Raw genomic sequence first — 16369 nt, 5'->3', positions numbered from 1 at the left:
ATTATTAATATTAATTAAAATATATATAATCTATTTTTTTCTATTACCTATATTTTAATGAACTTTAATTATCTATTACCTATATAAAAAAACAATTATTATTATTATTATTAGCTATATAAAATAGACAATGTTTTTAAAATTGTGAATTGTCTTTTATGTCCTTCATTAATTTATAGATTTTAATTAATTATTAATATTAATCTATTATTACCTATATATCTATTATCTATTACTCTATTATTATCTATATAAAAGAGTCAATCTTTTTAGAATTGTGATTTGTCTTTTATGAATTGTTGTTTTGAACCAAAACATTTTGATGATGTTGTATATTCCTTTATGGCTTCGTGATGCATGAGATGATTTATCCAGAATTAAATTTGTTCACTCTTACATGTAGAACAATTATTATTACATCAAAGCAAGCTGCCAATCTTTTTAGAATTGTGATTTGTCTTTTAAGTCCATCATTAATTTAAATTGTGATTTGTCTTTTATGAATTGTTGTTTTGAACCAAAACATTTTGATGATGTTGTATATTCTTTTATGGCTTCATGATGGCTGTATATTCCTTTATGGCTTCGTGATGGCATGAGATGATTTATCCATAATTAAATTTGTTCACTCTTACATGTAGAACAATTATTATTACATCAAAGCAAGCTTTAAAAAATTGAAAATAAATCAATAAAAAGCATGTTGCAACTGTTTCAATTCTGTTACCAAAATTATCAATGGGTTTGATTGCACCAATTGTGTGAAGCTGAATATCGAGATCATCCTAAGTTATTGCAACTATAATTAATTTTACATGCTTAAAAACATTTAATTATTTTGTATACTTTCTCACAATTAATTTTTCAAGTACCACATAACAATGTTGGTCCAAGATGAAAATGAAATAGCTAGGGTGATGTTGTTCGAAGAGGTTGCTCAGACATTTATTGGTTGCTCCATCAAAAAATAATTGACATGCATACTAAGGTGAATTAAAATATTTACTTGAATAATATTATAATAATTTAATACATATTGCCAATAACTACAAATTTTATATTGCATAAAAAAAAGTAATTTGGAGCATGTAACAATACTTGATCAACCAAGAAAATAAGATCACAATTTTCTTTTCGAATTAGACAATTCTGTCTCAAGTAAAAATGGAATAACATCAATAATTGTGGATGGATTAGAGAAACGACAACTCAAGAGAAATACTGATAAGAATACAAAGAACTGAAACATCAATGAAATATTAAGAAAAGAACGAACGCAAAGGAAAGAGCAAAACAAGTACAACATGAAGATAAGAAGACACGAAATACTAAGGAAATGAAAAAACCACAGAAAAAGAAACAAAATTCATCATGTTCCAAAGGAGAAACCATGAAATTTAAGATAATGAAAAAATAGATGATTTCAGTAAAATGATGAGAAAACTTAGACAAAACAGTCACACAGAGATGATCCAAAAACTGAAAATTAAACAAGAAAAAAATTGATAATGCTTTTTTATATTATGAATAGTTAATAGAAAATGTCCTTTCGATTTCACTTAATATAAGTGTTTTATGTTCACTTACTCGTTACAACGTTTATTCACCACGTGCAACGCACGTGTTACTTGCTAGTACATATAAATGTGTGGATGTGTTTACTTATTTTCATTATCAAATAATATATGTGGTAATTTCACACTTAGTCTATTAGTTAATAATTAATACTAATTAACCACATTTTATGCTTATGGTTTTGTGTTTTTGATTTTTTTCCCTTATCTTTTTAACATTATAATATTAATTATGTAATATTTCATTCTATTTCATTTTTAAAAAAAATTATTCCATTCTATATACATATAAATATATGGATGATAGAAAAGTTTTCCAATTGTAAACGAGCGTGAGAGAAATAAAGTTGAGTTATATTCATAATGAAATGACCTATTATAAAGTATATAGATTTTTAAATTTATACATTCAATAAACAAAATTTGATAGTATTTGAAGCATATGCTAAAAATGTTTATCTAAAGGTAAATTCGACCATGGTTTTCAAGAACACTGAAACCAAAACCAAAACTAAAATTTTTCTTGACTTCAGTTCCAAAATCAGTTATCATAATATATAAATTTAAGGCATAACTGTTAAACAATTATTTTCACCGTCTCACATATTGTATAACTATTTTATTTAATATTTAAAAATGGATAATAATAGCAATTTTTTAAAAAATTATATGTTAGACAAATTTATAAATTCAGTACACAAAATTTGGTAGTATGTGGTCTTTTGATATATAATTTTTTATTTATATATATGTTTTTTTATTATTTATGAAATTTTAAGAAAATAAAAAATCTACAGTCAAGTAGGTGACAGAAATATTGAATATAATTTGATGATACAATTCTAAAATTTAAAAACAAATGATTTTAAATGTTTAATATTACGACCTATTTGATATTNATATATATATATATATATAACTAGCCTTCACATGTACATATATGTATGTATGTATAAAGTTTTCCAATTGTGAACGGACATAATTACCCTTCACATGTTTACTTATTTTCATTATCAAGTAACATGTGTGGTAATTTCACACTTACTCTATTAATTAATAACTAGCCACCGAGGCACACGCGTTGCGCGTGTCATGAATATATGAGCCTGATATATTAAACATTAATGATAGCACAACACCGTGACACCAAAATATTTTGTATCATGAATATATTCTTGAATGACAATGGATTTCGAAGCTTAAATAAATATGCAAACCTCAATTTGTTACCTTACATGATATTGTTTTTTATCATTAAAAATAATATTATTTTGAAGCCGTAATATCATATCATGTGAAATAATGTTAAACTTCAATGTAAAAAAAGTAAACAAATAGTCCAAAGATTGTTAAAAAAATATCAGAATATCCTCAAACTAAATTTATTAAATAAAAAAAACTCAAATTTGTCTTCTAAATTAAGCTAATAAATTGAAGAAAAAAACTATTACAGTTGTATTTATCGTTAGGCATTTTATGCATAAGTTAAATTTGTCGGATTCCTACCTCCATCATCCGCGTTCTCCATGTATGAATCTTTAGTTATAAATACATATGCAGCAAATATTCAAATACGCCATATCAGTATATATATGCAATTGTGCCAGTTGAAAGTTTGGATTTTTGTTATCGCAACTCTCCTAGATCTTGAAATATTTGAGTTTAATATCTATAAACCAAAATGTAAATTTATCTGTAGACATTATAATAAAACAATGTCCAAGAAGACCTAATATAATGATTTAGTGACTTAGTTGAGAATATGTGAAATATTATATCATAGGACCTTGAAGCTCGTAATAAATACATTATCATCTGCAAGATCAAAACGAAAAAACTAATTTGATATGATCACTAATATAAATCAACATAATATTTCATAGACTATAAACTTATTCATTATTAAAAACGAACCAGATGAAGATGTGGGCGAATAGATATGATCCATTGAATTGAGTATGTCATTTCTATAAATACTTTATTTGCAACGTGTATCTTTCAGCTTTTGAAAAAAAAAAGCACAAAGAAAATTCATAACCAACAAAAAAATTCAACTTATGCCAAAAAAAAATCATAAATAATATGTTTATCCATTAGACACTAACAAAGTACGGTGCAAATTTGAATCAATAAATATAGAAAGTGTAATACCCATGCCAAAAATGGTTATTTGGGAGACGTGATAAGATAGAGGATGAGAAATAGATAAACGTTGGCAGAGATAAAACCATGTACAGAATACATGGTGCCACATATAGCTGGCTGTGATTGAACATAGATAATTGAATATATATATTAGCATCCCCCAAATTCTAACGCTGACACATATAGCATGTATTTAACGATTAATGTAATTATTTGTGCATAATGTATTTTTTAAAATTTACAATAAAGAGAGTTGATTTACTTACACTTTATCATTCTCTATTAGGTAGCAATACGTCTTTGAAAACCACGTTTCTTGTGAATACACTAGATCGACTCTGTAAATTCCCGTCTTTTACCAAAATTTTTGTAGAATTTTGGGAGACTCCTCTTGTAAGTGCCACATGTAGCTGACTGTGGCTGAACACATGGTTACGCAAAAATATGCCAATATTTGGGATTTTTTAACATTGTGCTTTGTTTATTGTCAAAACAAAACTAAGCCTTACTGTCGACGTGTCAACTCAAATGGTAATCCAAAATTATCTTCACTTTCCAAGGACATTCTATGTAGAAAGCACCTAGTACCTTTATGAGGACCTGTTATGATCTCGGAATCTATGAAATTTCTACCAAGACTGCGGCGCGGCATATTAATCTTGTTCCACTACATAAACCAAGTTCAGGCGCAACATTTCTCAAGAGCATGATAGGACTTCCTACTTTCAATATGATTTTATGTGGTGGCAAACCACTTGGACTAAGGAAATTTAAAAATTCTTCTTGAAAAATGTTGTGATTGTCGTATTCTACACTATCCCGATGTATACTCTTTTCCTCTCGAAGAAACTTGAAAATGAGCATTTGATTAATATTGTCAACATCAACATTTTTTGGTGTGATGATGGCTCTATAGACCATATAGTTTTCATCATTAACATGATTTATCATATTAGGAAAAACAGAATCAATCAACATTTGAATTGATTGTTCACCTTCCCGTGGTATGATAATTGAACTGGTAATTTTATGAAATCATGATTCATAGTATGTTGCAATCCATCACCTATACGCAAGAGAAATTGCGAGAACTCAATATCTTGAGCATACCTCATATTTTGTTGAAGTTGTATTATCTTTACGCGATGCCTAAATGTTGACCTTGAAATACTTGCAGCAATTTGTTCTGCCTTTGACCCTCATTTAACAACCGGTAACACTTGTCGAAAATTGCCACCAAAAACCATTGTCTTCCCTCCAAATGCTATCTGATTTTTCATAATATCTTGGAAACTCTTACTGACGGATTCAAAAGCATAGCGATTTGCCATTGGAGCCTCGTCCCATACTATGGCTGATGCACGCCTTATTAGTTCTGCAAGTTCTGTCTGTTTTTTTATTTTGCAAAGTGTTGATGCATTTGGTCTAAGTGGAATCTGAAAACATGAATGTACGGTTCTTCCACCTTGCAACAATGTCGCAGCTATCCCAGATGTTGCTACTGCAATTATAATTTTATCCATTTTTCTTAGATGTGCCAACATTGAGCGGTATAAAAAAGTCTTACCAGTACCTCCAGGACCATCAATAAAGAAAAGTTTTGATTGGTTATGCATAATACTTTCTATGATGGTGACAAACACAATCCTCTGTTGAGCATTCAAATGTTCAATAGATCTCAAATCATCATCAGAAATCTGATAAGAAAGCTCATCCTCAATTATTCTTGGTAGCGGTTTGTCTACTAAAAACTCAGCACTTATTGATGGCAAATCAAAATCATCAAGTTTCTTTTTGTACTGATGCAACAACCTTCGTATCTCAAGCAATAACTTATTGATGATTAAGTTACTTGATGAAATTTCTTTACCATAATCTTCACACATGTAAGGATGGAACTCATCCCGGAGTTCTCGAACTATTGTTGGTTGATAGAACACCAGTATGGATACAAATAACCTTCTCAATGAAGATGACATTTTAACAGAGCGTGCTTCTTGCAGACATTGTTTTACATAATCATCCTGTTTGAGAAGCCCCCTTATTTGAGCAGACTCCTTAAATGTTGAATATGTTATCTCATTCACAGTCATCAGATCTTCAAAAGATGTTGGACCCCTAACATGATTTAAAAGGATACGAAGATAAAACCTCTCACCTTCAGATGGCGACACAATATATACTCTTCCAACCACTTTATTGTTGCTTTTTCAACGAATTCATTTTTTTCCAGATTTTATCCATGTGTAATATTGTAGAAATTCTCGATATAAATACTTTACAATCAATTCAGGATCACAATTTATTTTGAAAAATTACGTAAGCATAGTCTCGAGTTGTCATCATCTGCAAGTAGATCACTTATGTGTTGTTGGGGTCAAAATAAATCAAATGTAGGTTTGGTGTATGTATTTGTAACCTAATGACTGAAAGATACATCTTACTGAACTCAAATAAGAAAATTCGCCATAATGCTTCAGGCGCACAAATCCACCTTCCATCCACATATTGTTGGATTTCATCACGATTTTGTCTATTTCATAACTCTAGTGCGACTCGATCAGGACATTTATGGATGTACTTATATATGTATTTGACACATTTAATCCCTCCACATACTTCAACATTAATATGACAATCATATTTTAACAAAAGCCACTGATTGTATGGGACAACCCAACCATTATCAATGAAAGCATCGTCATTGTTGGGAATTGATACTTGGTCACCTTCACGTCTTCGATACAAATGATATGAATCATTTCCTCGAGATGTGTATTCCACAAATGGCTTTGAAAAGTTCTTCTTACATTTACCACTTACCATACATGGACAATTAGGATTGATTGATCCACATAGCCCATGTATCATATGGTAGACAACTACTTTGTGTAGATTGGGATTTTCTGTTTGTAAAGGTATTTCAGCACGCAACAATTGAGTCAAAGTGATCGGAAGTATACAACTTGTCATTATTTTCAAATATGACTAACATATGAACATGAGGAAGCCTTCTTTTTTGATACTCAATGACGTACGAATAAGAGCATATCTTATCTAAAACCCTTCTATCCACAATATCTTTCTTAAACTCCTCAAATCGTCAAGCAGTTTCTCTCATGACCACACGATTCGTTGTTACTCTGGGTCTTAAAACTTGTTCTTCTTGTCTTACCTCTTGTCTGCAGCCACTACAGGTATAGCAGGGGATGCTGCTGGCTGCCATGCTATAAATTCGAAATCCTCTCTAGACTCAATAATGTCCATTGGAAAGTCATTTTTAGGCCTCAAATCAAAAAGAATCGGATGATCACTATCAAGTGCTAATCATGAATCATCCATATGTGCCTTTCCCTTTTCCTCCATAGTATATCTCCCCTCACAACCTGCCAAAGTATTACTGTCACCAGCAAAGCAATCCATCTTATCCATTTCCCATCCAAGGTTCGAATCTTCTATATTATCATTAGAAGTCATCCTGACGCCTTTTTGTTCACCATTTGCTTTATATCCATAGTTAAAACCTACAATTTCCACATCATCATCACTATCATCAGATTCAATATCAATAATTTCTACTCTGTTTTCTTGAGGCCTTTATTGAGCATATGAAATTTATTTTGTACCGAAATTTCGATATGATGCATGTATATTTTTTTTTCTATATGAAATTTATTCTGTATATTTATTAAAATTTTATTTGGTATTTCAATCGATATATACAAAAATATCGAAAAGTTTCAAATCTCATAACGAACAAAATTCTTATAAATAATAAAATCATAATACTTTTAAATAATTAATATACAAATAGATTAAGATGTGAAAATGAATCTATAAAAAAATTAAAAAAATATAACTAATAACGGTAGAGATGGTATTATATTGATACCATACCGAAATTATTGATATGAAATGTATGAAATTTATTCCATACTGAAATTTAGATGTTGTATCGATATATTTTTGTACTATAACGAAATTTTTTGTACGCTATATAGTTTTCTGTGAAAATTTCGATATGTCGTACCGAACCATCCCTACACCAAATATTTTTTTTTTTGTAAAACGACAAATATTTGGTTCTACATAATATAATTTATGGACATATAAATAATACGCAATACAATTATTTATACATATTATATATTGTATATTATGTGTGTATAGATAATATAATATTATATACATTTTTATACACATATATTTATACAGACTACAGACGGGGGATTGAAATGTTTTGTAAATATTTTTTTTAAAAAAATAATTTACCCCGTTTGTGCTAGTAGCGGGACATATTAAATATGGTATTTTTTTTATGCTCTTTCCCTGCAAGAAGCAGGGAGTATCATTTTTTTTAGTTTATCATTTAATGTTTTATAAAATATACAAAAACACGCTAAAATTTTAGGAAAAATACCACAATCTAATAAATAAAAAAAATGAATAAAAAACCGCCATTGTGGTGATTGATGAAACAGCTGAGAAAGTTTAGCTACGTACGAAGAGTAGGAATCCCCGAAAAGGAGTAGTATGCGTTTTGCCTATGAGAAATTGGACTTACACTTGTCAAATACAACAAAGTAGCCTTTTTCTTTGTTTTGCAGTGGAAAAGAAAATTAGATAAAAATATATATATGGGTTTGGTTAAAGGGGATGGACGGGAAATTATCTTCAAATACAAATCATAGAGCGAGCCACACAGTAAAATGAAACTCATCACATGTATGTATGATTTCACAATACAAAATAACTGTGCGAAAAGAAGAACATTTCAATTTTACAACTAAATTTGGGTCAGTCATGCCATTTGAATCTTTAAAAATTATTATGCATTCCGTTGACATTTGAGAGAAGCAATATCGCATCAAAAGGAAATGCATCCAACAAAGTAAATTTATCATACTTACTAATAACAATGGATTTCAAGATACTTCCATAGACACGCGGAAGTTAATTCACCAATGCATACACTATTTATTAATGCAAATAATGATCGAACGATGCTTTAAGATCTCTCATCACGTTGTTGATAGGCTGCTAAAGATTCGTTTTAAACTCGGGCATGCTGCACGGAATGTTCCCATGCTTGATGAAGATACCTGTCAAGAGCAAAAAAATTCACCGATATCTCAGAGTTCACCTGGAAATAAAAAATAACAAACAATACCAAATGGATCGAGCATGAAATTCTCTAACCTTAGAACAGAAGCGGACATCAAGTGTCTCCAGCATGATACACTGTTTTACTGCAGCTTCAACAGCTTCCCCATCGATATTACAAGACTAATCGATATTATATGCATAAACAAAGTATAAACTTAGGTTTAATTGCCATTGAGCAATATTTATCACAATGGTTGTAGAATTACATGAAATGTACCTGAAGAAAAAGACTGGTTAACCGAGGACAGTCGAGCTTCAAAACTTCTAATGAGTTACAATTGCTGAACAAGAAAACATGATGACAAAAGTTAGCAAATGAAGAGATAAAAATGTCATGGGGTCAAACACAGAGCAACGAGATCATGTCGGAGACACTACCTCAAGTTAAGAAAGAACAAATTGCAACATGATAAGTCAACTTCCTTCAAGTTTGACGACAAGGATAGGTTTAACAATGATAAATGGAAACATCCCGCTGCAGGAGGAATAACCACCTTCCTGATATTTGGACAACCAACACAATTGAGGTTCTGCAGTAGACGGTTGGTTCGGTCTTTTTGGAGGTAGTCCATTTCTGAAGAAGAGTCAAACGACCCGTAGAAAGTTTCAACTAAAGATCTTTTATCACAGTGAAAGCCCCGATCCAGATCATGCATATTGACACAACCATTAATGCTGATGTGTGTTAAATGTATACAGCAAGCAAGCAGCTCTTCTACTGCTGACTGGCAGAGCGTTCCATAGGACAAGTCCAGTTCACAGAGCTCTGGTAGGGCATTGCCTTTATAGAGAGGCTCCAGTGACGTGTTATCAAGATACTTGCATGCTTGCAATTTTAGAACCTAGATAAAAATGAAGCAGCAATACAAAGTATGTTCAGATACAATTCATGTGATCATATATAGTCCCTCGGATAATTGATAAAAGCACCACAACACTCTTAACTTCTCTGCATAAACAACAGAAGGGATGAAAGGGGGAAAAAGAATAATTATATCAGTCAGCACCATGGCTATGCATGGGTAGCAACTAAATTGGGCCTTACTTGGATGGTGAAAAATATCATAAATAATAGGAAGCAAAATATCACCTTCAAATACAAACAGGACTTGAAAACAGGCTGCAAGTTAACCAAAAAAGTGTAGGATAAATCTAGGTAGGTCAAATTTGGAAGGCAGCGTAAAGATAACTGTCCATCAGGGCCAACAGAAGGACACGACATCAATATCAATGATTCAATGAGAGGACATGAAGATGCTGTAGCAGACAAGCAGTCATCCTCAAGTTGGCTGCACATGTAGTCACAAGAAGAATCAGTCAGACACATGAAGATCAAATTCAATGTTGTGTAAAAGTTGCCAGGCTGAACAACCACAAGTAGAATCACCTGCAGAAAGATGCATCCAAAAAGGTCAAAAGAGGGCAACAGATTAATGCCTCGGATAATACGCCACACCCCTTCAATTCAAGGGAAACCATGTGTGTCGCTCCAATACAGAGTACATTCAATTTAGGGCAAATGCCCAAATTCAGGCACCGAAGACCAACCTGTGACAGAATCATGATAAATCCAAAAGTATGCTAAGCAAAATAAATCAATTCAGAGGGCCATAATTTGCAATGAGGTTGAGCAAGCAATTATAAAAGCTTGACAAACTGGCAAAAAGGTATTAAACACAAACAAAACTATTTCTACATCAATTTTCCCAAGGAAATTCACAGGATGCTTGGCAGCAGTCATTTAAAATGGATTTCAAGCCCAATACAAAGGATTAAAGGTAGATGTTCACTTACAGGAGAAAATGAAGCTCTTTCAAGATGATCGCAACCATCCAAAGAGACGTGTTCAAGACAAGGGCATCTAAGTTCAAGAGAGGTGATTGATCGGCAACCGCTAAGCGAAAGACTGATTAAAGATGTACTGTAGAAACTCACAGCTGTCAAACTCTGCAAAGAGCGATAGTTGCAATTAGATATGGCCATCATGTTTACAACGAAAACCTTACCAAACTACGGAGGTAAAGTAAGATGATGCAGAAAACATAACACCTCACAAGGTATGAATTGGCAATCTGAAAAGGATGTTGTATAAACTACAGAAAAATGGATGACGAAATAAGATAAAATTTGAAAATAAATGAACTGACAAAATTATTGCTAAGCACATATTTTCAAACACAAAGAGAGCTAGTTTACCACACCCATCCATCCTAGGGAATTCGATAATATATGGTGCCAATGCTATGTTCCACATGGATAACCAAAAATATAGTCAAAAGGTAAGAAGAAACCTATGAAGAAATGGCATGATATAAGTTGTTCTACAAGGGAGGACTTACCAGAAAAGGACGTGTGATTAGCTTATCGATATATAAGGTTATTGCTGATTAAGTTTTACAAATATACAACCACAAATATTTGATAAAGTAAATATAAAAAAAATTAAAAATGCAAATTTGCAATGACGAACCTCGCAGCTATCAAGAACTAATGATCTCAACATAGGGCAGCCTCCTCCGCTACTATAAACTTTGCAAATAGAATTCCTCAAAGATTCACATTCAGTGAGGTCTACGTCTTCCAAGCAAGGACATTCCAGTGCTAAACTAGTCAAGCTTTCTTGTTTTTGCAAAACTAACTTCTGCAAGAATAATTCAGGGAACTTTGTCACATGGGTATTTAGTTACATATATTTAAGGACATGACACTTTCCTTACACATATTTAACAAGTTGTACACAATCATTAATAGACCACATACTTTAAGGACCTTCGAGGTAATGCTGATTCTCTGGAGAGAAGGGCAATTAGAAACAGTAATGGATAACAACGCACTGCTTCTCAGATTTAAATCAACAAGTCTGCAAGGAGGCAAATAAATTTTAATGTATGAAAAAAAAGATATTTGAGTGTAAGAGTAGAGCATACTTGCGACAGTGTACAAGCCTTATGGTTTGCAACCGCAAAAGATCCAAAGATACCGATGTCAATGAACTGCAGCTATCAAGTTCAAGAACCTAAAACAGATATATAAATCCTATCAGAATACATTTTATTATATAATATGTACTCACAAAACCATGAAAGAATAAATGATGAAATGCGCAAAACAAGTGTTAGGTCAAACCTCTAGCATATGACAATCAGATATAGCAGCCATCGAAGCTGATGTAACACCTTCACAGCTATGAAGCTTAAGAACTGTTAACATTCTCAGTCTAAGGACTTCCAGGGAGAGTCACAATGTTAGAGAAAAAATATATAAATAAAAATAACATAAATTAACAAAATTTAAAAAGTTATATTACTTCTAACGAGATGTTTGGGCAGCATGAAGCATCAAGAATGTGGAGATTCTCACAAGACCTAGATATCTCTAGTATTGTCTCATCACTGACAGATGAACAATTAGACAAATCTAGGGATTCCAAGAGTGGGCATGATGTTGCGGCAGAACGGATTGCAGCATCTGAGAGCTTGTGACAAGAAGCTATATCAAGCTGACGTAAGAGGGGACAATTGAGAACAGCTTGTGGCATACTACTGCGTTTCAGAGACAATGTTTCGAGCTGGGGACACCTGACAAGGAAATATGAATAATAATATAGAAAAGATCGATTAAAATTTGAAACTTGCTTCACTGCTTAATCACCTGATGGAAACACGTAGCACACGGCATTTCACTATCTGAAGATCGAGCAGCGTATCATGATAAAGGGGTATTTCCTGAATACCATTACCCAAAGTAGTATCATTGACAGTTAAACTCCTCAACATGTGGTAATCTGTTAGTGCTTCGAAAAAAGTCTCGCCTAACTGGCCTTTACCCAGACTTAAAATCTCAAGATTCCTGAGCCACAAAAATCATATCAGTAAACATATAGGCCACAAAATTATAGAATTATCCAACAAGATCAAATTGAAATTACCTTAATGCAGAGATTGCTTTCATTGCAAGTGAATGGATTGCAGGAGTACCATAAACATTTACAGCAGTAGCATTTGGATATCGTTGACACATCTTTTCAACTGAAACATCAACTAACCCAAGTCAATTTCCATTTGACTAAAAAAAACTTAGACATGGGGGTAAAGCTAAACCAGAATCCATCAAGTATACAAGGATAATTCTTCAGTAACTTCAAACGATGTTTATTGTAGGTGCGGTTCACATTTTTATTATACACAAGAAATCATTATTGTTCATGAGCAATAGTAAAAGCCGTTTCAGGCAGTTGAGATACTAGCCATCAACTTAAATAAATCCTCCCTCTATTTTAAAGCTACATCCAAACAAGTTAATCTAACAGGTTATGAGGATCTATATCACGGGATCATTCAATATGTCTATTTCTCAAAATCTGTTTACAAAAAGCTGTTGAATAAATAAGGACACAGGAATAAGGAATAAACTCACAACGTCGTGACGATATGAACTGATTCTCAAAATTCAAATACCACCCGAAATCTTCATGAGAACTTGCATCCCTCCACTGCCTACAAACCATTGCAGCTCGGCAAAGATCAATTTGGTCCAAGAAAGAAAAGACCTAAAACAAAACACTAACACTTAAACCTCACCATTCAGAACAGCGGAAAATTAATTTACTTTCCTTCAGGTCATTTAAAATACATACCATATGCAGTAAGTCATCGGTAAGATCCATTCGAACCTCTAGATGATCCATTTTTAAGGGATCGAAATCATTTCTAGCATTGTCAGATGCAACACGTAAATCATACAAATTTTCATCACCAACATCCTTATGCACAGGAGCAAGGTAATGCATTTCATTCCCGAAATCCGAGTCCCAATCCCTGCAAAACAAAAAAAATATGGCAAGGCTAATTGTTAACTTATATAATACATAATCACATGAAATGACTAACGCAATCCAGTAAAGAAGTACAGCAATGATGGTATGATTTGGCCACTCGCATCAAGGTTCCAGATTAACCGTGCAAAAGTTGAAAAAGAAAAAAGTAAGAAACTCGTTCAAAAAACCAGAAAGCTGATGATTCGTTTAGCTGACACAGTGACACCAAGCTTTGGCAAGAAATTTAATAATTCTGAAAAAATATGTACTCAGATGACCGGATATCCACAGAAAGGCAGCTACTTATATCGCAGAAATATTTAAACTTACTGTCTCACGACCAGGTGGCTACAAGTTTACATATAAAATACGCTGAAAAATATTGTAGACACGGATAATCTTGATACAACAAATTTTAATTTTAACAAGAAAAGTGTGAATGAGGACACAAAGTACAAGGACACAGCCCATGAGTATAAAATCAATGACATCTTATGAAGCAAGCAAAAACAAATAAAGTGGCTTGGTCTTGGTGATACTCACATAGTTCTCAAACCTAACTCACAGACTTTGTAAACAGTTATTCGATCTCCAAACATAACTCGACAGCCCAACAAAATCTTTAAAATCAACGTCTAAAACTACAGAACAATTAACAGACTTTTATTCCTGCATGTCCTCGCCACGCCTAATACAGGGCCAAGTAAGAGCAAACCAATGACATTCTCAATAAGGTAATGGCTGCTGAACATTCAAATCTGCACGTAGAAAGATGGTAAAACCGAGTTATTTATAGAACCTCAATTTAATTGGGGCAACAAATTTCATCAGTAGAGGGAGTTTTACAACATAATATAAAAATGGTCACAAAATTTTATATTAAAAAAACATATAACAAATTAGCAATTACCATGTGCAGACAACCTTTTAAAATATGATCGAAAAACATAATACTGTTCAGTATTGAAAACACAGGCACAGGCGAACACACACGTGTAGCGAGAGAGAGAGAGAGAGAGAGGTCTCACAGAGCAAAAGAGTGAAATTTTGGCCGTTTATTTGGTAAATCGCGATCATATTTCTCTCTACCCATATCCACAGCTGAAGATGATGAAGAAGGCGGCTCGCCATTAAAACCTAATTTCATATTAACGTCCACTTGACTTCCGCTGCCACCACTAGCAGTATATCTCAACCCCATATCGTTCACCCACTTAAAAAAATCCTCACCTCTCTCACCGATAACACCATCGAGATGTAACCTGTCATTATCCTCTCTTCCAGTGGCATCGGTCACCCGTAACCCTATCCCTAACCCCTCTCCCTCATCACCATCTCCGATATTGCGTAAAGGTAGACAAAACCCTAATTCAGAGTATCTTTCGCCATTTGCTCGTCCCGGTTCTCCTTCATCGGCCCTCTCCCGTTTTCAACACCAGAAGGGTATATTGTATTCACAACAGCATCCATTTTATCATCCTCCTCGTCTTCAACTCCAAAGCATTTAAAAAGAAAACACCAAATCTTCATACACCAAAAACAAGAAAGACAACTCAAAGTAACAATGTCACGTACGTACAAAGAATCCTAATTTTACCAAAACAAAAGAAAAAGAAAAAAAAACCCAGAAGTCGAAAACATGTCACAAAGAACAAAAAATAGAAATATCATGCCTTCTTTACTCCCAGTCCGTTCAAAATCGTAGGGAAAAAAAAATAAATTAAGACAGACAGCTGTACGTATACGCGATCGGGTGACCTGGGAGCATTATGGAGCGCTTGTGCTTCGATTAAAGATCGGCGGCAACGGAGATAGTTGTCTTGCTTTCCTCTTTTGATCTTTATGGTAAACTTATCGTACGACGTCGTCTAGAGCAGTGAATCGGGCTACGATTTGGGTCACGTAGATTGGGCCCGTTCCTATCGGATCAGGCCCTTTCTTGACCAAACCCACACCCAAACCATCGTTTTATATTTTATTATTATTTTTCCCGATTTGTATATATAGTAAAGTAGTTAAAGCGTTAAAATGATAATCACTTAGATTGCCAAAGGGCAATTGTCAAATGATAATTACCAAAATAAATAAGTTTTATTTTAAAAGTAATAAAACTACACCAACTTATATTTTTGTCTCTTATTCCTCAATTTTAATATAATATATATTATACTGGTGGTGTAAGTGTTGCATGCTTGCTTATAGATAATACGATTGGGACAATATAAAAATTGGTATTGGCAGTATGGTAATGATTGGGGAAAAAATAGTGGCAGTGCAACCAGTCACGAACTTTAAAAAAGACATTGGTTATGCGGATCTACGTATTTCAGAAGTCATAGACCTTATAAAAAAAAACCCGTAGTTGCAGATTTTATTCATGAGAATAGATTGACTAATAATGTAGCTCATAACATTGCTCTTTTTTCTTCTTACTACCATTCCTCTTTTGTGTGGATGAATGGTGAGTTTCCCTCGTACTTAATAAATCTTGTAACAATTGATCTATCGCAATAAAATTACAAGTTTTGCTGTCAAAAAAAAAATTAATAGAAGATAGAAAGATATATATATTTAGTGGTTTTACACAATGTTTTCATAATTGGATATGTCGATCTATTTTAAAATAACTGGTCAAGAGATCGGATAGGAGCACTGTGACTAGTTCGAA

At 32.9% G+C, this 16369-nt stretch overlaps 1 pseudogene; it reads right to left on the bottom strand.

The window, feature by feature from the left end:
- Positions 1 to 8721: 8721 nt before the first annotated feature.
- On the bottom strand, positions 8722 to 15538 carry LOC140961720 (F-box/LRR-repeat protein 15-like; annotated as a pseudogene).
- Between the last annotated feature and the right edge of the window lie 831 nt (positions 15539 to 16369).

The sequence above is a fragment of the Primulina huaijiensis genome, chromosome 16 (genome assembly GCF_012295235.1).
Source record: "Primulina huaijiensis isolate GDHJ02 chromosome 16, ASM1229523v2, whole genome shotgun sequence".
NCBI lineage: Eukaryota > Viridiplantae > Streptophyta > Magnoliopsida > Lamiales > Gesneriaceae > Primulina > Primulina huaijiensis.
Note: the sequence above shows the minus strand (reverse complement) of the source record. Positions and strands in the feature narration are given on the sequence as shown.